The sequence below is a fragment of the Musca autumnalis genome, unplaced genomic scaffold (genome assembly GCF_047663935.1).
Source record: "Musca autumnalis isolate F117 unplaced genomic scaffold, ASM4766393v1 scaffold_3, whole genome shotgun sequence".
Lineage (NCBI taxonomy): Eukaryota > Metazoa > Arthropoda > Insecta > Diptera > Muscidae > Musca > Musca autumnalis.
In genome coordinates, this window is record NW_027411866.1 from 14046082 (window position 1) to 14067631 (window position 21550).

Here is a 21550-nt window from a genome sequence, read left to right on the forward strand (position 1 = left end):
TTTTTAAATAATTTTTATAAAGAAATTCATGACCACAAAACGTGGATTTTTTAAATAATTTTTATAAAAAAATTCATGACCACAAAACTTGGATTTTTTAAATAATTTTTATAAAAAAATTCATGACCACAAAACTTGGATTTTTTAAATAATTTTTATAAAGAAATTCATGACCACAAAACGTGGATTTTTTAAATAATTTTTATAAAGAAATTTGTGTCACCAATTTCAACTCCATCGTATCTCTGACGAAAAAACTAAATATTTCATCGTTTTAGCGGACCTGGACCATGAAGTCCTTAGTCAAGTTAGCGACATTGTTATGAATCCCCCCACAGATTCATACGCACAATTAAAGACCCAATTAATAGATCAGTTCTCCATTTCTGATGAGCAAAGGATGAAAACCCTTCTCTCCAACATAGAAATAGGAGATACCAAACCGAGTGCTCTTTTCCGTCAAATGAAAATTCTAGCGAATGGAGCAGTAACTGATGACTTTCTGAGAACTATGTGGTTACAACGTTTGCCTAATCAAATACAAGCAATATTAGCTACATCAACAGAACCGCTGGACAATCTTGTTAAAATGGCAGACAAAATTGCAGACATCCAGCCTACTAGGAACGCGTCCATCTCAGAAGTTTATTCCTTAAATGACGTTATGAAGCAGATCGAAGGCACATGGTGCCAAAGAGGAATGGTCAGTGGCGACCTTGTGGGGATTGCCGTCGGTTAAATGCTCAAACCATACCGGATAAGTACCCAATTCCCCATATTCACGACTTCACCCATAGTTTAAAAGGCAAAACTATTTTCTCAACACTAGATTTGGTAAGAGCCTATAATCAAATACCCGTTGCTCCAGATGATATACCTAAAACCGCCATCATAACACCATTTGGTCTCTATGAATTCCAATTCATGACCTTTGGTTTATGCAACGCAGGTCAAACTTTTCAACGGTTTATTCATGAAGTGCTTCGAGGTTTAGATTTTTGTTTTGCCTACATCGACGACATCCTTATTGCATCTGAAAGTGAAGAAATGCATTTACGTCATTTACATCAAGTATTTCAACGTCTCCAAGAATATGGCGTCGTGATTAACATTGACAAATGTGTTTTTGGACAACAATTCGTAAATTTTCTTGGTCATCGCGTAGAGGCTAAAGGTATCAGTCCTCTACCTGAAAAAATCTCTGCAATTAGGAATTTTCCAAGACCTAAACCCGTCAAAGAACTGCGTCGCTTTGTCGCAATGGTTAATTTTTACAGACGATTTATTAAAAATGCGGCCACAACTCAAATACCTCTTATAGCTTTGCAAAAAGGAAATAAGAAAAACGATCGCACTCCAATTACGTGGACACCGGAAGGTAAAGCGGCATTTGAGAAGGGTAAATCAGATCTTGCAAAAGCTGCGCTTCTAGCACACCCGTGTGACTCTTTACCGATATGCGTTATGGTAGATGCATCCGACGTCGCCATTGGAGGGATACTGCAACAGAAAACACCAAATGGATGGCAACCATTATCTTTTTTTCGCGGAAGCTGACTGACACACAGAAAAAGTACAGTACCTACGATAGGGAACTATTAGCTGCATACACAGTGGTGAAATATTATCGGCATATGTTGGAAGGAAGACAATTCACAATATATACGGATCACAAACCACTAACTTTCGCATTCCAACAAAGTCTTGATAAGGCTAGCCCTCGCCAGTTCAGACAATTGGATTTTTTGTCACAGTTTTCCACGGATATTCGTCACATAAAAGGTATGGACAATATTACAGCAGACACGTTGTCACGAATTTCTTCGATATGCGAGATATCAAACATTAATTATGACGAATTGGCGGCGGAACAAGAGCATGATGAAGATTTAAAACATTTTTTGGCAAATAAAGAAAAAACTTCACTAGTTTTGAAACCAATTAAAATCAATCCAGAACAAAAATCTATATTTTGCGATACATCAACATCTAATGTTCGCCCATTCGTTCCCAAAACCATGCGTCAAGATATTTTTAATACGTTTCATAAGCTTTCACATAGTGGATTCAAATTAACCTACAATACGATACGGAAACGATTTGTCTGGCCGAAAATGAGTAAGGATATTAAAAAATGGATAAAGCTATGCATTTCTTGTCAACGATCTAAAATTACACGACATACTCATAGCGAGCTCTACCGACTGACAGATTTAGTCGCATCAATATCGACTTGGTCGGGCCTTTTCCACCATCTAAAGGGAACACTTATATTTTAACCTGCATCGACCGATTTACACTATGGGCAGAAGCAATTCCACTCGAAGATAGTAAGGCTGCAACAGTAGCAGAAGATCTTTACCGTGGATGGATATCAAGATTTGGAGTACCTTTAAAAATTTCAACAGATCAAGGTAGACAATTCGAGTCGCAACTATTTAGAGAATTAAAAAATATTATTGGAACTCAACGAATTCACACATCTCCATACCACCCATCGGTAAATGGAATAATTGAAAGGTGGCATCGATGTTTAAAGACAGCTTTAATGTGTCACAATAATCCAAATTGGTATGATATTTTACCTACAGTTCTCCTGGGACTTCGAACAAGCTTCATAGAAATCGCGAAATGCACTCCTGCAGAACTTGTTTATGGCACGTCCTTACGACTACCAGGCGACTTATTACAAGTATGCTCAGAAAACCATCCAACAAATTAATTTGTGCAAACATTGAAAAGTCAGATGAACTCGCTAAAACCTGTGTCCACAAAACACAAAACGAATCGGTCAGTGTTCGTATCTCAAGACATGAAAAATTGCGAATATGTATTTGTTCGACAGGATGGTATAAGAAAAAGTCTACAGCCACCTTATGACGGACCCTTTAGCGTTTTAAACAAATCTGACAAATTATTTACACTAAATATAAACGGACGAGAGAAAGTTATATCAATTGATAGACTCAAGCCTGCCTATTTTTTCAATCCAGATTTAGCGGAAGATACAAGATCAAACCACGTTTTCAAACCCGAAACCAGTCAACGTCAAAAAAGAAATCGGATAACCAACATTCAAAGACGAGTAATGTTTCGTTAGAGATGTTATAAACACCATCTCTGGGGGGAGTATATGTGGCACTCTAAACTACTTGTAATTCATTTTTAATCAACTTACATTTTTCATTGTTTGTCAAAATAAAAAATATAATTTTTAGTTTGAATAAAGAAACCATATGGAATAGTTCAACAAATTCATGACCACAAAACGTGGATTTTTTAAATAATTTTTATAAAGAAATTCGTGACCACAAAACGTGGATTTTTTAAATAATTTTTATAAAGAAATTCATTACCACAAAACGTGGATTTTTTAAATAATTTTTATAAAGAAATACATGACCACAAAACGTGGATTTTTTAAATAATTTTTATAAAGAAATTCTTTACTACAAAATGTGGATTTTTAAAGAATTTTTATGAAGAAATTCTTCAGCACAAAACGTGGATTCTTTAAATAATTTTTATAAAGAAATTCCTGACCACAAAACGTGGATTTTTTAAGGAATTTTTATAAAGAAATTCTTCAGCACAAAACGTGGATTTTTTAAAGAATTTTTATAAAGAAATTCCTGACCACAAAACGTGGATTTTTTAAGGAATTTTTATAAAGAAATTCTTCAGCACAAAACGTGGATTTTTTAAAGAATTTTTATAAAGAAATTCTTCAGCACAAAACGTGGATTTTTTAAAGAAATTCTTCAGCACAAAACGTGGATTTTTTAAAGAATTTTTATAAAGAAATTCTTCAGCACAAAACGTGGATTTTTTAAAGAATTTTTATAAAGAAATTCTTCAGCACAAAACGTGGATTTTTTAAAGAATTTTTATAAAGAAATTCTTCAGCACAAAACGTGGATTTTTTAAATAATTTTTATAAAGAAATTCATGACCACAAAACGTGGATTTTTTAAAGAATTTTTATAATGAAATTCATAACCACAAAACGTGGATTTTTTAAATAATTTTTATAAAGAAATTCATGACCACAAAACGTGGATTTTTTAAAAAAATTTTATAAAGAAATTCTTGACCACAAAACGTGGATTTTTTAAAGAATTTTTATAAAGAAATTTTTGACTACAAAATGTGGATTTTGTAAAAAAATTTATAAAGAAATTCATGACCACAAAACGTGGATTTTTTAAAGAATTTTTATAAAGAAATTCATAACCACAAAACGTGGATTTTTTAAAGAATTTTGATAAAGAAATTCATTTTCTATAAGGAAATTCTTTACCACAAAACGTGGATTATTTAAAGAATTTTTATAGAGAAATTCTTAACGACAAAAGGTGGATTTTTTAAAGAATTTTTATAAAGAAATTCTTAACGACAAAAGGTGGATTTTTTAAAGAATTTTTATAAAGAAATTCTTGACGACAAATGGTGGATTTTTTTAAGAATTTTTATAAAGAAATTCTTAACGACAAAAGGTGGATTTTTTTTAAAAATTTTTATAGGGATTATTTTTCACCACAAAACGTGGATTTTTTAAAGAATTTTTATAAAGAAGTTTTTCACCACAAAACGTGGTTTTTAAAGAATATTTGACCACAAAACGTGAACATTTTTAAGAATTTTTATAAGGAAAGTCTTGGCCTCAGATGTAATAAATGTTCAGTTCTTGGGTGGTAGTCGCTGAAAATTTAGTAAGATCCTCATCTTCTTCTTTGATTTTTATTTTTGATTGACCTATAATTGTATGCTCCACAAACTTTTCTTCAATTACTTTTCTTTTTCCATGGTAGTTTCAATAAATATCACTTGTATTGCTCTCTTGAACTTCTGTGAACCCATCAGTTTTCCCAACCACTTAATAAATTTTCATCAAAGATGAACTACTTTCTCTGGTAATAATTTGGATTTTCTGTGATTTTTTTTTATTTTTTGTTTAATGGCATGGCATATTGTTTGCTAGTTTGCCGACCATCATCTACCTCATCTCTTTTGAATAGCCTAGGCTAAAGATAAGTATAACATTGCTCCTTATCACCAGCATCACGTTTGCCATCTAACAAATAAAACAAAGCAAATTAACAATTATTCTCAGCTATAATTTTATTATTTGCAGTTTTTCCTAACTGTTTGCTAAACAAAGTCTTTCATCAATTCATTCGACGAGCAACTGATTTCTCACCAGTCAGAGGCGTAGGTATGCTAGAAAGATGCAAGTATAAAATATTTCTTGCCTCCCCAGTCTAACTACGTCCCTACCTCAACTTTCTGGCCTCTTTATTTTTTTGCAGAATATGCAAATAATGGTAACATTGCACTTTGGTTTAGGCAAAATTCATTAGACACTTACTCTGTGTACTCGTATACACAAAGAGCGATTTCAGTGCTCCATCTGTGGCAAAACAAAAAAAAAATAAAACTGGGTGAAGTTTAATGGAATCCACTGAATTGCATTACAAATGGCAAAGATATGACGACGATATGAAAATGTGGCGGCTTCTGCTCCTGCTACACTGCTGCTGATGATGTTGATGACGACGACAATGATGAATAGATGATAATAAAAAAGAATGTGTAAATTGTTTGATTTCATTGCCTGCTTTTTTCGTATAATTTGCAATTCAAAACCATTTTCATGTACGTTTTGAATTCAAATGGTGTTTTTCATCAAATCTTTATTTATCCCTGCGTATGTTGTCAGATTTATAAAAAGTTTTTTTTTCTGGTGACAGAAAATCTGTTAAAATATTTAAAAATTGTGGAGCAACAAAAGAAAAATGTATGTTAATATTTAAATCAAGGGTAATGTTGGTGAGTGATCTGGGTTAGATCTACAGAAGAAAAAAAATAAAAATCTTCTCTGGATTGAGACTATTTAAGTTTACCTCAAATACTTCAACAGCAAGATTACAAAACAACATATCGAACGTTGGATTTCTCAGGTTTTCCATGTGTGGGGCTTCCCCCCCTCCTCTTACCGAATGTTGATAAGCCTTGAACATCCACTAAACTTGCATTGAATAAACAACGGTTTCGTAAAATAATTATTTATTTGCGGTTACTTTGATAATCCAAGCCATGCGCTTGTGTAGCAATTGTCCAGATTTTTAATTTAATTTCACAAATAAATGTCATTTACAAATAAACAATAAACTGAAATAGAGGCAAGGTATTTGTTTAAATAAATAAAAATTTCAAAGTGGATCTTATCTTAAGAAAACGTGAAGTAAATATTGACTTTGGCTGGAGATAAGATTTGTAAAGAGGCCTGGACATTTACATTTGTGGTGATAATATGAAGAAAATATTAGAATTATTTTAGGATGTGTCTTTAATGATAGCAGATTTAGACGAGAAATATGCCGCTTTGGGTTAAAATCAGATTCAAACATTTATGGAAAACTTTGTAGTGGAATATAATAGAGAAAGTCGTATGTGGATTTTTAAAAAAAAATTATAAAGAAATTCCTGACCACAAAACGTGGATTTTTCAAACAATTTTTATAAAGAAATTCTTGACCTCAAAACGTGGATTTTTTAAGAGTTTCTATATGAAATTCTTTAAAAAATCCACGTTTTGTGGAGAAGAATTTCTTTATAAAAATTCTTTAAAAAATCCACGTTTTGTGGTGAGGAATTTCTTTATAAAAATTCTTTAAAAAATCCTTGTTTTGTGGTCAAGTATTTCTTGATAAAAATTCTTTAAAAAATCCACGTTTTGTGGTGAAGCGTTTCTTTATAAAAATTCATTAAAAATCCACGTTTTGCGGGCAAGAATTTCACTATAAAAATTCATTAAAAATTCACGTTTTGCGGGCAAGAATTTATTTATAAAATTCTTTGAAAAATTCACGTTTTGTGATCAAGAATTTCTTTATACAAATTCTTTAAAAAATCCAGGTTTTGTGGTAAAGAACTTCTTTATAAAAATTCTTTAAAAATCCACGTTTTGTGATCAAGAATTCCTTTATAAAAATTCTTAAAAAATCCACGTTTTGTGATCAAGAATTCCTTTATAAAAATTCTTTAAAAAATCCACGTTTTGTGGTCAAGAATTTCTTTATAAAAATTTTTTAAAAAATCCACGTTTTTTGGTCAAGAATTTTTTTATAAAAACTCTTAAACAATCCACGTTTTGTGGTCAAGAATTTCTTTATAAAAATTCTTTAAAAAATCCACGTTTTGTGGTTAAGAATTTTTTTATAAAAATTCTTTAAAAAATCCACGTTTTGTGATCAAGAATTCCTTTATAAAAATTCTTTAAAAAATCCACGCTTTGTGATCAAGAATTCCTTTATAAAAATTCTTTAAAAAAGCCACGTTTTGTGGTCAAGAATTTCTTTATAAAAATTCTTTAAAAAATCCACGTTTTGTGCTGAAGAATTTCTTTATAAAAATTCTTTAAAAAATCCACGTTTTTTGGTCAAGAATTTTTTTATAAAAACTCCTAAAAAATCCACGTTTAGTGGTCAAGAATTTCTTTATAAAAATTCTTTAAAAAAATCCACGATTTGTGGTCAAGAATTTCTTTAAAAAATCCACGTTTAGTGGTCAAGAATTTCTTTATAAAAATTCTTTAAAAAATCCACGTTTTGTGGCCAAGAATGTTTTTATAAAAATTTTTTAAAAAATCCACGCTTTTTGGCCAAGAATTTCTTCAAAAAATCCACGTTTTGTGGTCAAGAATTTCTTTATAAAAATTCTTTAAAAAATCCACGCTTTTTGGCCAAGAATTTCTTTAAAAGAAATCTTTAAAAAATCCACGTTTTGTGGAGAAGAATTTCTTTATAAAAACTCTTTAAAAAATCCACGTTTTGAGGTCAAGAATTTATTTATAAAAATTCTTTGAAAAATCCGCGTTTTGAGGTCAAGAATTTATTTATAAAAGTTCTTTGAAAAATCCCCGTTTTGTGCTGAAGAATTTCTTTATAAAAATTTTTTAAAAAATCCACATTTTGTGGTCAAGAATTTCTTTATAAAAATTCGTTAAAAAGTCCACATTTAGTGGTCAAGAATTTCTTTATAAAAATTCTTTAAAAAATCCTCGTTTTGTGCTGAGGAATTTCTATATAAAAATTCTTTAAAAAATCCACGTTTTGTGCTGAAGAATTTCTTTATAAAAATTCTTTAAAAAATCCACGCTTTTTGGCCAAGGATTTCTTTAAAAAAATTCTTTAAAAATCCACGTGTTTTAGTCAAGAATTTCTTTATAAAAATTCTTTAAAAATCCTTGTTTTGTGGTGAAGAATTCCTTTATAAAAACTCTTTAAAAAATCCACGTTTTGTGGTCAAGAATTTCTTTACAAAAATTCTTTAAAAAATCCACGTTTTGTGATCAAGAATTCCTTTATAAAATCTCTTTAAAAAATCCACGTTTTGTGGTCAAGAATTTCTTTATAAAAATTCGTTAAAAAAAATCCAAGATCCAAACCACAAGGTCAAGAATTACTTTATAAAAATTCTTTAAAAAATCCATGTTTCGTGATCAAGAATTTCTTTATAAAAATTCTTTAAAAAATCCACATTTTGTGGTCAAGAATTTCTTTATAAAAATTCTTTAAAAAATCCACGTTTTGTGGTCAAGAATTTCTTTATAAAAATTCTTTAAAAAATCCACGTTTTGTGGTCAAGAATTTCTTTATAAAAATTCTTTAAAAAATCCACGTTTTGTGGTCAAGAATTTCTTTATAAAAATTCTTTAAAAAATCCACGTTTTGTGATCAAGAATTTCTTTATAAAAATTCTTTAAAAAATCCACGTTTTGTGGTCAAGAATTTCTTTATAAAAATTCTTTAAAAAATCCACGTTTTGTGGTCAAGAATTTCTTTATAAAAATTCTTTAAAAAATCCACGTTTTGTGGTCAAGAATTTCTTTATAAAAATTCTTTAAAAAAATCCACGTTTTGTGATCAAGAATTTCTTTATAAAATTCTTAAAAAAAAACACGTTTTGTGATCAAGAATTCCTATATAAAAATTGTTTAAAAATCCACGTTTTGTGGTCAAGAATTTCTTTGTAAAAATTCTTAAAAAATCCTCGTTTTGTGATCAAGAATTTATTTATAAAAATTATTTGAACTCCCGATTTTCGGTATTTTGAAGGTTTTAGCTTCATTATCACACTGAAATGGCTGAAATTTGGTACTTAGTCTACGTTGGTGGTATAAAACTTTCCCCCAGAACTTTGTCGGTATCGGTCCATGCCTTCATACAGCCCCCATAGAACGGTACCTCCCGATTTTCGATATTTTGAAAGTTGTGGCCTCAATATTCCACCGAAATGGCTGAAATTTGGTATTTAGACTTCGTTGGGGTACTCAAACTTCCCCTTTAAATTTGTCGGTATAGGTCCACGCCTTCATATAGCCCCCTTGGAAAGGTACCTCCCGATTTTTCGTATTTTGAAGGTTGTGTCTTCAATATTCCACCAAAATGGCTGAAATTTGGTATTTAGTCTTCAATGTGATATAAAACTGTTCGCCAGAAATATGTCTGTACAGGTCCACGCTTTCATATTACCCCATTTCTGACTAAAATTCGTCGGTATAGGTCCACGTTTCGATATAGTCCCATAGAACGGTATCTCCCGATTTTCTTTATACTGAAGATTGTGACGTCTATATCCAACCGAAATGGCAGAAATTCGTTATTTCGTCTTCCAAGAGTTATAAAATATTCCAGAAGATTATTATCAGTATAGGTCCACGTCTTCCTATATCCCCATAAAAGCTTACTTCTTGATTTTCGGTATTTTTCTTAGTTTTAGCCACATTCTCTTACCGAAATATAGGAAATTTGGTATTTAGTCTTCTTTGACCTTAAAACTTTTCGTCAGAAATTTGTCGGTATAGATCGACGTTTTGAAATAGCCCCCATAGAATGGTGCCTCACATTGTTTTACCGAAATTGCTGAAATTTAGTATTAAGGGTTCTTCATACACGAAAGGAAACTAATTATTCCATTTTTCTTCAATACAACTTGTGGTGGAGGGTATAACAAGTTTGGCCCGACCGAACTTAACGCCGATCTTACTTGTTTTCTTATCCGACGTTTCGTTGGTATTTGCCAGCTTCTTCAAGGGATGTTCCAAACCCACCACCCCCCTTCGGCATTCTTGCAATATACGAAGGCTATGGCTTCTTTTAGGTGTAGATTATGTTATTAGGGTCTATCAGTGTAATAAATAGGACCACTGTTTATACCTTTCCTACAAACCTCTAAAAATGTACGCTGGGAACTTCTCTTGTCGCCTACGAAAATGATATTTTTTGGGTACTTTTTTTAGGAACTTCAATTATGAATAATTCGTAGTTTTTCAAACAGATTTTAATAAAAATGCCTCATTTCAAATTGTCATTTCTATGTCAAATAAGTGACCTATTTATCCCAAATTACGCATTTACCAGTTCAAATTAAGAGTTTGCTTTAAAATCCACCTTTGTTGTTACAAATATCCTTAATATAATCCATATTTGGCACCTCTATATTAACGTCATTTCCTTGTCTCTACAAAAACACGATCAACAACAACAAACCATTTACCTTTCATTATCACTCATTTATAATTTTTAAACACTATTTCACATAAATAATAAATTTGAAATTTTAATATTTTGCCGGCATAATAACAATAATAAAGAAAACAACAAAATAAGCGTAAAATTTACATACCAAAATAATGACAGCTGCCCAATTGACAGGCAAAGATCTGTACACTCAATATTGCTCACTCTCTCTTTCAGTGTTGTGCACACTTCGAAGATTTATTCATTCATAAAAAATGTTTGATGATATCCAGATTTGTGGGAGAGAAGCAATAGAGGAGTGGGTGACAGGTAGATAGATGATGAGAGTGGTGTTGATGAGTACCGACAAACAGACAGACTGCTGTTGATCAGGCAGGCAGGCAGACAGTCAACAGCCGATGTCACACTCTCTTTCTCGATTTTATTTCTTTGATGAGGTTGGGGAATTTTTATTATAAACAAATTCCGTAAATATAAATAAACAATTAGTAAATAAATAAAAAGAAACTGGCAAACGTCGTTGCAGTACACAAAAACACAACAACAAATAATAATAAAAAACAAGGCAATAAAAAATAACAACAACTCCTTGGGGTTATGGCGCGCACATTCAGTTTCTTTTCAAAGAAAGATCACGTTTTTAACACAATTTATTTAGTTATTTATTTTTATTTTTTTTTTATTTTGCTCAAAAACACACGAAAATTCTTATAAGTATTGTTTAATTTTTTTTTTAATTTGTAGAAATATTTTTCTTTTTTAATTTAATATTTTTTCTATTTATGGATTTTCAAATTCCTTTACCATGAATTTTGCCAATTTTTCTCTGTCACACTCTTTTCTGTTTTGATCGATTTCTTCTCTTCTTCGGTTTTGTTTTGCTTCATTGCTTTGAAAACTAAAAATAATTTCCTTCTCTCCTTTTCGAGGAAGTTCTTGTGTGAACCATTTACTTTTTTAATTTCTTTTTTCGGCCTTTTTTATATGTAATTTTATTATACAATTTATGTAGAATTTTAAAATTCTTTATTTAAATATTTGTTTAATTAATGCGTTTTAATTTTTTGATTGCATTTTTTATTCTTCTTCTGTTTTAAGAATTTCTTTCGCGTGTTTTTATTTTTTACGCAAAAAAATCATAAATTCTTTTATGCATTTCATCCGTCACCACATAAACATCGCGTGTATCCAGTTAAGCGTCACGTTAAAAACTAAACATAAGGCGCCGCTGTTCTTAATATGTTTGACGGCGTAATGTTGCCCATGCACACTCTGTGAGAGAGTGCGATCTCTGAAATAACACAGTCAATTGTGTTGCTCTCTCAGAGGTGTTCATTGCTGCTCAAGCAATCTTCCTTCCTTTAAGAAATTGAGTAGCACCGGCAGATACATCTTGTATGCGTGTTTGTGTTACGACAATGTGCGGTGCGTTATACCATTAACGAAATCAAGGGCACAGTGTTACAAAATAGAAAAAAACAGTTACAAATAAAAATTATTTAAAAATAATAGAAGCACCCTTTCTTTTAGAAAAAGTCTATAGAAGCACCCTTTCTTTCAGAAAGTGTCTATAGGAGCACCCTTTCTTTCAGAAAGTGTCTATAGGAGCACCCTTTCTTTCAGAAAGTGTCTATAGGAGCACCCTTTCTTTCAGAAAGTGTCCATAGGAGCACCCTTTCTTTCAGAAAGTGTCTATAGGAGCACCCTTTCTTTCAGACAGTGTCTATAGGAGCACCCTTTCTTTCAGAAAGTGTCTATAGGAGCACCCTTTCTTTCAGAAAGTGTCTATTGGAGCACCCTTTCTTTCAGAAAGTGTCTATAGGAGCACCCTTTCTTTCAGAAAGTGTCTATAGGAGCACCCTTTCTTTCAGAAAGTGTCTATAGGAGCACCTTTTCTTTCAGAAAGTGTCTATAGGAGCACCCTTTCTTTCAGAAAGTGTCTATAGGAGCACCCTTTCTTTCAGAAAGTGTCTATAGGAGCACCCTTTCTTTCAGAAAGTGTCTATAGGAGCACCCTTTCTTTCAGAAAGTGTCTATAGGAGCACCCTTTCTTTCAGAAAGTGTCTATAGGAGCACCCTTTCTTTCAGAAAGTGTCTATAGGAGCACCCTTTCTTTCAGAAAGTGTCTATAGGAGCACCCTTTCTTTCAGAAAGTGTCTATAGGAGCACCCTTTCTTTCAGAAAGTGTCCATAGGAGCACCCTTTCTTTCAGAAAGTGTCTATAGGAGCACCCTTTCTTTCAGAAAGTGTCCATAGGAGCACCCTTTCTTTCAGAAAGTGTCTATAGGAGCACCCTTTCTTTCAGACAGTGTCTATAGGAGCACCCTTTCTTTCAGAAAGTGTCTATAGGAGCACCCTTTCTTTCAGAAAGTGTCTATTGGAGCACCCTTTCTTTCAGAAAGTGTCTATTGGAGCACCCTTTCTTTCAGAAAGTGTCTATAGGAGCACCCTTTCTTTCAGAAAGTGTCTATAGGAGCACCCTTTCTTTCCGAAAGTGTATATAGGAGCACCCTTTCTTTCAGAAACTGTCTACAGGAGCACCCTTTCTTTCAGAAAGTGTCTATAGGAGCATTCTTTCTTTCAGAAAGTGTCTCTAGGAGCACCCTTTCTTTCAGAAAGTGTCTCTAGGAGCACCCTTTCTTTCAGAAAGTGTCTGTAGGAGCACCCTTTCTTTCAGAAAGTGTCTGTAGGAGCACCCTTTCTTTCAGAAAGTGTCTATAGGAGCACCCTTTCTTTCAGAAAGTGTCTCTAGGAGCACCCTTTCTTTCAGAAAGTGTCTATAGGAGCACCCTTTCTTTCAGAAAGTGTCTATAGGAGCACCCTTTCTTTCATAAAGTGTCTATAGGAGCACCCTTTCTTTCAGAAAGTGTCTATAGGATCACCCTTTCTTTCAGAAAGTGTCTATAGGAGCACCCTTTCTTTCAGAAAGTGTCTATAGGAGCACCCTTTCTTTCATAAAGTGTCTATAGGAGCACCCTTTCTTTCATAAAGTGTCTATAGGAGCACCCTTTCTTTCAGAAAGTGTCTATAGGAGCACCCTTTCTTTCAGAAAGTGTCTATAGGAGCACCCTTTCTTTCAGAAAGTGTCTATAGGAGCGCCCTTTCTTTCAGAAAGTGTCTATAGGAGCACCCCTTCTTCCAGAAAGTGTCTATAGGAGCATCCTTTCCTTCAGAAAGTATCTATTGGAGCATTCTTTATTTCAGAAAGTGTGTATAGGAGCACCCTTTCTTTCAGAAAGTGTCTATAGGAGCACCCTTTCTTTCAGAAAGTGTCTATAGCAGCATTCTTTTTTTCAGACAGTGTCTATAGGAGCTCCCTTTCTTTCAGAAAGTGTTTATAGGAGCACCCTTTCTTTCAGAAAGTGTCTACAGGAGCACTTTTTCTTTCAGAAATAGTCTATAGGAGCACTTTTTCTTTCAGAAATAGTCTAAAGAAGCACCTTTTATTTGGAAAGGGTCTATAGAAGCACCCTTTCTTTCAAAAAGGGTCTATAGAAGCACCCTTTCTTTCAGAAATAGTCTATAGAAGCACCTTTCCTTTGGTAAGTGTCTATAGGAGCACCACTTCTTTCAGAAAGTGTCTATAGAGCACCCCTTCTTTTAGAAAGTGTCTATAGAGCACCCCTTCTTTTAGAAAGTGTCTATAGGAGCACCCTTTCTTTCAGAAAGTGTCTATAGGAGCACCCTTTCTTTCAGAAAGTGTCCATAGGAGCACCCTTTCTTTCAGAAAGTGTCTATAGGAGCACCCTTTCTTTCATAAAGTGTCTATAGGAGCACCCTTTCTTTCAGAAAGTGTCTATAGGAGCACCCTTTCTTTCAGAAAGTGTCTATAGGAGCACCCTTTCTTTCAGAAAGTGTCTATAGGAGCAACCTTTCTTTCACAAAGTGTCTATAGGAGCACCATTTCTTTCAGAAAGTGTCTATAGGAGCACCCTTTCTTTCAGAAAGTGTCTATAGGAGCACCCTTTCTTTCAGAAAGTGTCTATAGGGGCACCTTTTCTTTAAGAAAGTGTCTATAGGAGCACCTTTTCTTTTAGAAAGTGTCTATAGGAGCACCTTTTCTTTCAGAAAGTGTATATAGGAGCACTCTTTCTTTAAGAAAGTGCCTATAGGAGCACCCTTTCTTTCAGAAAGTGTCTATAGGAGCTTCCTTTCTTTCAGAAAGTGTCTATAGGAGCACCCTTTCTTTCAGAAAGTGTCTATAGGAGCACCCTTTCTTTCAGAAAGTGTCTATAGGAGCACCCTTTCTTTCAGAAAGTGTCTATAGGAGCACCCTTTCTTTCAGAAAGTGTCTATAGGAGCACCCTTTCTTTCAGAAAGTCTATAGGAGCACCCTTTCTTTCAGAAAGTGTCTATAGGAGCACCCTTTCTTTCAGAAAGTGTCTATAGGAGGACCCTTTCTTTCAGAAAGTGTCTATAGGAGCACCCTTTCTTTCAGAAAGTGTCTATAGGAGGACCCTTTCTTTCAGAAAGTGTCTATAGGAGCACCCTTTCTTTCAGAAAGTGTCTATAGGAGCACCCTTTCTTTCAGAAAGTGTCTATAGGAGCACCCTTTCTTTCAGAAAGTGTCTATAGGAGCACTCTTTCTTTCAGAAAGTGTCTATAGGAGCACCCTTTCTTTCAGAAAGTGTCTATAGGAGCACTCTTTCTTTAAGAAAGTGTCTATAGGAGCACCCTTTCTTTCAGAAAGTGTCTATAGGAGCACCCTTTCTTTCAGAAAGTGTCTATAGGAGCACCCATTCTTTCAGAAAGTGTCTATAGGAGCACCTTTTCTTTCAGAAAGTGTCTATAGGAGGACCCTTTCTTTCAGAAAGTGTCTATAGGAGCACCCTTTCTTTCAGAAAGTGTCTATAGGAGTACCCTTTCTTTCAGAAAGTGTCTATAGGAGCACCCTTTCTTTCAGAAAGTGTCTATAGGAGCACCCTTTCTTTCAGAAAGTGTCTATAGGAGCACCCTTTCTTTCAGAAAGTGTCTATAGGAGCACCCATTCTTTCAGAAAGTGTCTATAGGAGCACCTTTTCTTTCAGAAAGTGTCTATAGGAGGACCCTTTCTTTCAGAAAGTGTCTATAGGAGCACCCTTTCTTTCAGAAAGTGTCTATAGGAGCACCCTTTCTTTCAGTAAGTTTCTATAGGAGCACTCTTTCTTTCAGAAAGTGTCTATAGAAGCACCTTTTCTTTCAGAAAGTGTCTATAGGAGCACCTTTTCTTTCAGAAAGTGTCTATAGGAGCACTCCTTCTTTCAGAAAGTGTCTATAGGAGCACCCTTTCTTTCAGAAAGTGTCTATAGGAGCACCCTTTCTTTCAGAAAGTGTCTATAGGAGCACCCTTTCCTTCAGAAAGTGTCTATAGGAGCACCCTTTCTTTCAGAAAGTGTCTATAGGAGGACCCTTTCTTTCAGAAAGTGTCTATAGGAGCACCCTTTCTTTCAGAAAGTGTCTATAGGAGGACCCTTTCTTTCAGAAAGTGTCTATAGGAGCACCCTTTCTTTCAGAAAGTGTCTATAGGAGCACCCTTTCTTTCAGAAAGTGTCTATAGGAGCACCCTTTCTTTCAGAAAGTGTCTATAGGAGCACTCTTTCTTTCAGAAAGTGTCTATAGGAGCACCCTTTCTTTCAGAAAGTGTCTATAGGAGCACCCATTCTTTCAGAAAGTGTCTATAGGAGCACCTTTTCTTTCAGAAAGTGTCTATAGGAGGACCCTTTCTTTCAGAAAGTGTCTATAGGAGCACCCTTTCTTTCAGAAAGTGTCTATAGAAGTACCCTTTCTTTCAGAAAGTGTCTATAGGAGCACCCTTTCTTTCAGAAAGTGTCTATAGGAGCACCCTTTCTTTCAGAAAGTGTCTATAGGAGCACCCATTCTTTCAGAAAGTGTCTATAGGAGCACCTTTTCTTTCAGAAAGTGTCTATAGGAGGACCCTTTCTTTCAGAAAGTGTCTATAGGAGCACCCATTCTTTCAGAAAGTGTCTATAGGAGCACCCTTTCTTTCAGAAAGTGTCTATAGGAGCACCCTTTCTTTCAGTAAGTTTCTATAGGAGCACTCTTTCTTTCAGAAAGTGTCTATAGAAGCACCTTTTCTTTCAGAAAGTGTCTATAGGAGCACCTTTTCTTTCAGAAAGTGTCTATAGGAGCACTCCTTCTTTCAGAAAGTGTCTATAGGAGCACCCTTTCTTTCAGAAAGTGTCTATAGGAGCACCCTTTCTTTCAGAAAGTGTCTATAGGAGCACCCTTTCCTTCAGAAAGTGTCTATAGGAGCACCCTTTCCTTCAGAAAGTGTCTATAGGAGCACCCTTTCTTTCAGAAAGTGTCTATAGGAACACCCTTTCTTTCAGAAAGTGTCTATAGGAGCACCCTTTCATTCAGAAAGTGTCTATAGGAGCACCCTTTCTTTCAGAAAGTGTCTATAGGAACACCCTATCTTTCAGAAAGTGTCTATAGGAGCACCCTATCTTTCAGAAAGTGTCTATAGGAGCACCCTTTCTTTCAGCAAGTGTCTAAAGGAGCACCCTTTATTTCAGAAAGTGTCTATAGGAGCACCCCTTCTTTCAGAAAGTGTCTATAGGAGCACCCTTTCTTTCAGAAAGTGTCTATAGGATCACCCTTTCTTTCAGAAAGTGTCTATAGGAGCACCCTTTCTTTCAGAAAGTGTCTAAAGGAGCACCCTTTCTTTCAGAAAGTGTCTATAGGAGCACCCTTTCTTTCAGAAAGTGTCTATAGGAGCACCCTTTCTTTCAGAAAGTGTCTATAGGAGCACCCTTTCTTTCAGAAAGTGTCTATAGGAGCACCCTTTCTTTCAGAAAGTGTCTATAGGAGCACCCTTTCTTTCAGAAAGTGTCTATAGGAGCACCCTTTCTTTCAGAAAGTGTCTATAGGAGCACCCTTTCTTTCAGAAAGTGTCTATAGGAGCACCCTTTCTTTCAGAAAGTGTCTATAGGAGCACCCTTTCTTTCAGAAAGTGTCTATAGGAGCACCCTTTCTTTCAGAAAGTGTCTATAGGAGCACCTTTTCTTTCAGAAAGTGTCTATAGGAGCACTCCTTCTTTCAGAAAGTGTCTATAGGAGCACCCTTTCTTTCAGAAAGTGTCTATAGGAGCACCCTTTCCTTCAGAAAGTGTCTATAGGAGCACCCTTTCTTTCAGAAAGTGTCTATAGGAGGACCCTTTCTTTCAGAAAGTGTCTATAGGAGCACCCTTTCTTTCAGAAAGTGTCTATAGGAGGACCCTTTCTTCCAGAAAGTGTCTATAGGAGCATCCTTTCCTTCAGAAAGTATCTATTGGAGCATTCTTTATTTCAGAAAGTGTGTATAGGAGCACCCTTTCTTTCAGAAAGTGTGTATAGGAGCACCCTTTCTTTCAGAAAGTGTCTATAGCAGCATTCTTTTTTTCAGACAGTGTCTATAGGAGCTCCCTTTCTTTCAGAAAGTGTTTATAGGAGCACCCTTTCTTTCAGAAAGTGTCTACAGGAGCACTTTTTCTTTCAGAAATAGTCTATAGGAGCACTTTTTCTTTCAGAAATAGTCTAAAGAAGCACCTTTTATTTGGAAAGGGTCTATAGAAGCACCCTTTCTTTCAAAAAGGGTCTATAGAAGCACCCTTTCTTTCAGAAATAGTCTATAGAAGCACCTTTCCTTTGGTAAGTGTCTATAGAGCACCCCTTCTTTTAGAAAGTGTCTATAGAGCACCCCTTCTTTTAGAAAGTGTCTATAGGAGCACCCTTTCTTTCAGAAAGTGTCTATAGGAGCACCCTTTCTTTCAGAAAGTGTCTATAGGAGCACCCTTTCTTTCAGAAAGTGTCCATAGGAGCACCCTTTCTTTCAGAAAGTGTCTATAGGAGCACCCTTTCTTTCATAAAGTGTCTATAGGAGCACCCTTTCTTTCAGAAAGTGTCTATAGGAGCACCCTTTCTTTCAGAAAGTGTCTATAGGAGCACCCTTTCTTTCAGAAAGTGTCTATAGGAGCAACCTTTCTTTCACAAAGTGTCTATAGGAGCACCATTTCTTTCAGAAAGTGTCTATAGGAGCACCCTTTCTTTCAGAAAGTGTCTATAGGAGCACCCTTTCTTTCAGAAAGTGTCTATAGGGGCACCTTTTCTTTAAGAAAGTGTCTATAGGAGCACCTTTTCTTTTAGAAAGTGTCTATAGGAGCACCTTTTCTTTCAGAAAGTGTATATAGGAGCACTCTTTCTTTAAGAAAGTGCCTATAGGAGCACCCTTTCTTTCAGAAAGTGTCTATAGGAGCTTCCTTTCTTTCAGAAAGTGTCTATAGGAGCACCCTTTCTTTCAGAAAGTGTCTATAGGAGCACCCTTTCTTTCAGAAAGTGTCTATAGGAGCACCCTTTCTTTCAGAAAGTGTCTATAGGAGCACCCTTTCTATCAGAAAGTGTCTATAGGAGCACCCTTTCTTTCAGAAAGTCTATAGGAGCACCCTTTCTTTCAGAAAGTGTCTATAGGAGGACCCTTTCTTTCAGAAAGTGTCTATAGGAGCACCATTTCTTTCAGAAAGTGTCTATAGGAGGACCCTTTCTTTCAGAAAGTGTCTATAGGAGCACCCTTTCTTTCAGAAAGTGTCTATAGGAGGACCCTTTCTTTCAGAAAGTGTCTATAGGAGCACCCTTTCTTTCAGAAAGTGTCTATAGGAGCACCCTTTCTTTCAGAAAGTGTCTATAGGAGCACCCTTTCTTTCAGAAAGTGTCTATAGGAGCACTCTTTCTTTCAGAAAGTGTCTATAGGAGCACCCTTTCTTTCAGAAAGTGTCTATAGGAGCACTCTTTCTTTAAGAAAGTGTCTATAGGAGCACCCTTTCTTTCAGAAAGTGTCTATAGGAGCACCCTTTCTTTCAGAAAGTGTCTATAGGAGCACCCATTCTTTCAGAAAGTGTCTATAGGAGCACCTTTTCTTTCAGAAAGTGTCTATAGGAGGACCCTTTCTTTCAGAAAGTGTCTATAGGAGCACCCTTTCTTTCAGAAAGTGTCTATAGGAGTACCCTTTCTTTCAGAAAGTGTCTATAGGAGCACCCTTTCTTTCAGAAAGTGTCTATAGGAGCACCCTTTCTTTCAGAAAGTGTCTATAGGAGCACCCTTTCTTTCAGAAAGTGTCTATAGGAGCACCCATTCTTTCAGAAAGTGTCTATAGGAGCACCTTTTCTTTCAGAAAGTGTCTATAGGAGGACCCTTTCTTTCAGAAAGTGTCTATAGGAGCACCCTTTCTTTCAGAAAGTGTCTATAGGAGCACCCTTTCTTTCAGTAAGTTTCTATAGGAGCACTCTTTCTTTCAGAAAGTGTCTATAGAAGCACCTTTTCTTTCAGAAAGTGTCTATAGGAGCACCTTTTCTTTCAGAAAGTGTCTATAGGAGCACTCCTTCTTTCAGAAAGTGTCTATAGGAGCACCCTTTCTTTCAGAAAGTGTCTATAGGAGCACCCTTTCTTTCAGAAAGTGTCTATAGGAGCACCCTTTCTTTCAGAAAGTGTCTATAGGAGCACCCTTTCTTTCAGAAAGTGTCTATAGGAGGACCCTTTCTTTCAGAAAGTGTCTATAGGAGCACCCTTTCTTTCAGAAAGTGTCTATAGGAGGACCCTTTCTTTCAGAAAGTGTCTATAGGAGCACCCTTTCTTTCAGAAAGTGTCTATAGGAGCACCCTTTCTTTCAGAAAGTGTCTATAGGAGCACCCTTTCTTTCAGAAAGTGTCTATAGGAGCACTCTTTCTTTCAGAAAGTGTCTATAGGAGCACCCTTTCTTTCAGAAAGTGTCTATAGGAGCACCCTTTCTTTCAGAAAGTGTCTATAGGAGCACCCATTCTTTCAGAAAGTGTCTATAGGAGCACCTTTTCTTTCAGAAAGTGTCTATAGGAGGACCCTTTCTTTCAGAAAGTGTCTATAGGAGCACCCTTTCTTTCAGAAAGTGTCTATAGAAGTACCCTTTCTTTCAGAAAGTGTCTATAGGAGCACCCTTTCTTTCAGAAAGTGTCTATAGGAGCACCCTTTCTTTCAGAAAGTGTCTATAGGAGCACCCATTCTTTCAGAAAGTGTCTATAGGAGCACCTTTTCTTTCAGAAAGTGTCTATAGGAGGACCCTTTCTTTCAGAAAGTGTCTATAGGAGCACCCTTTCTTTCAGAAAGTGTCTATAGGAGCACCCTTTCTTTCAGTAAGTTTCTATAGGAGCACTCTTTCTTTCAGAAAGTGTCTATAGAAGCACCTTTTCTTTCAGAAAGTGTCTATAGGAGCACCTTTTCTTTCAGAAAGTGTCTATAGGAGCACTCCTTTTTTCAGAAAGTGTCTATAGGAGCACCCTTTCTTTCAGAAAGTGTCTATAGGAGCACCCTTTCTTTCAGAAAGTGTCTATAGGAGCACCCTTTCCTTCAGAAAGTGTCTATAGGAGCACCCTTTCCTTCAGAAAGTGTCTATAGGAGCACCCTTTCTTTCAGAAAGTGTCTATAGGAACACCCTTTCTTTCAGAAAGTGTCTATAGGAGCACCCTTTCATTCAGAAAGTGTCTATAGGAGCACCCTTTCTTTCAGAAAGTGTCTATAGGAACACCCTATCTTTCAGAAAGTGTCTATAGGAGCACCCTATCTTTCAGAAAGTGTCTATAGGAGCACCCTTTCTTTCAGCAAGTGTCTAAAGGAGCACCCTTTATTTCAGAAAGTGTCTATAGGAGCACCCCTTCTTTCAGAAAGTGTCTATAGGAGCACCCTTTCTTTCAGAAAGTGTCTATAGGATCACCCTTTCTTTCAGAAAGTGTCTATAGGAGCACCCTTTCTTTCAGAAAGTGTCTAAAGGAGCACCCTTTCTTTCAGAAAGTGTCTATAGGAGCACCCTTTCTTTCAGAAAGTGTCTATAGGAGCACCCTTTCTTTCAGAAAGTGTCTATAGGAGCACCCTTTCTTTCAGAAAGTGTCTATAGGAGCACCCTTTCTTTCAGAAAGTGTCTATAGGAGCACCCTTTCTTTCAGAAAGTGTCTATAGGAGCACCCTTTCTTTCAGAAAGTGTCTATAGGAGCACCCTTTCTTTCAGAA

At 35.4% G+C, this 21550-nt stretch overlaps 1 protein-coding gene across 1 annotated transcript in view; it reads right to left on the reverse strand.

Annotated features, from left to right (window-relative positions):
- The window catches only part of boi (brother of ihog), a 265331-nt gene extending 253580 nt beyond the window's left edge, over nt 1-11751 (reverse strand). The window contains exon 1 of the mRNA XM_073971995.1: nt 10690-11751. The gene's annotated coding sequence lies outside the window, so the exon portion shown is untranslated. The remainder of the gene's footprint in view (nt 1-10689) is intronic.
- Nucleotides 11752-21550: the final 9799 nt, after the last annotated feature.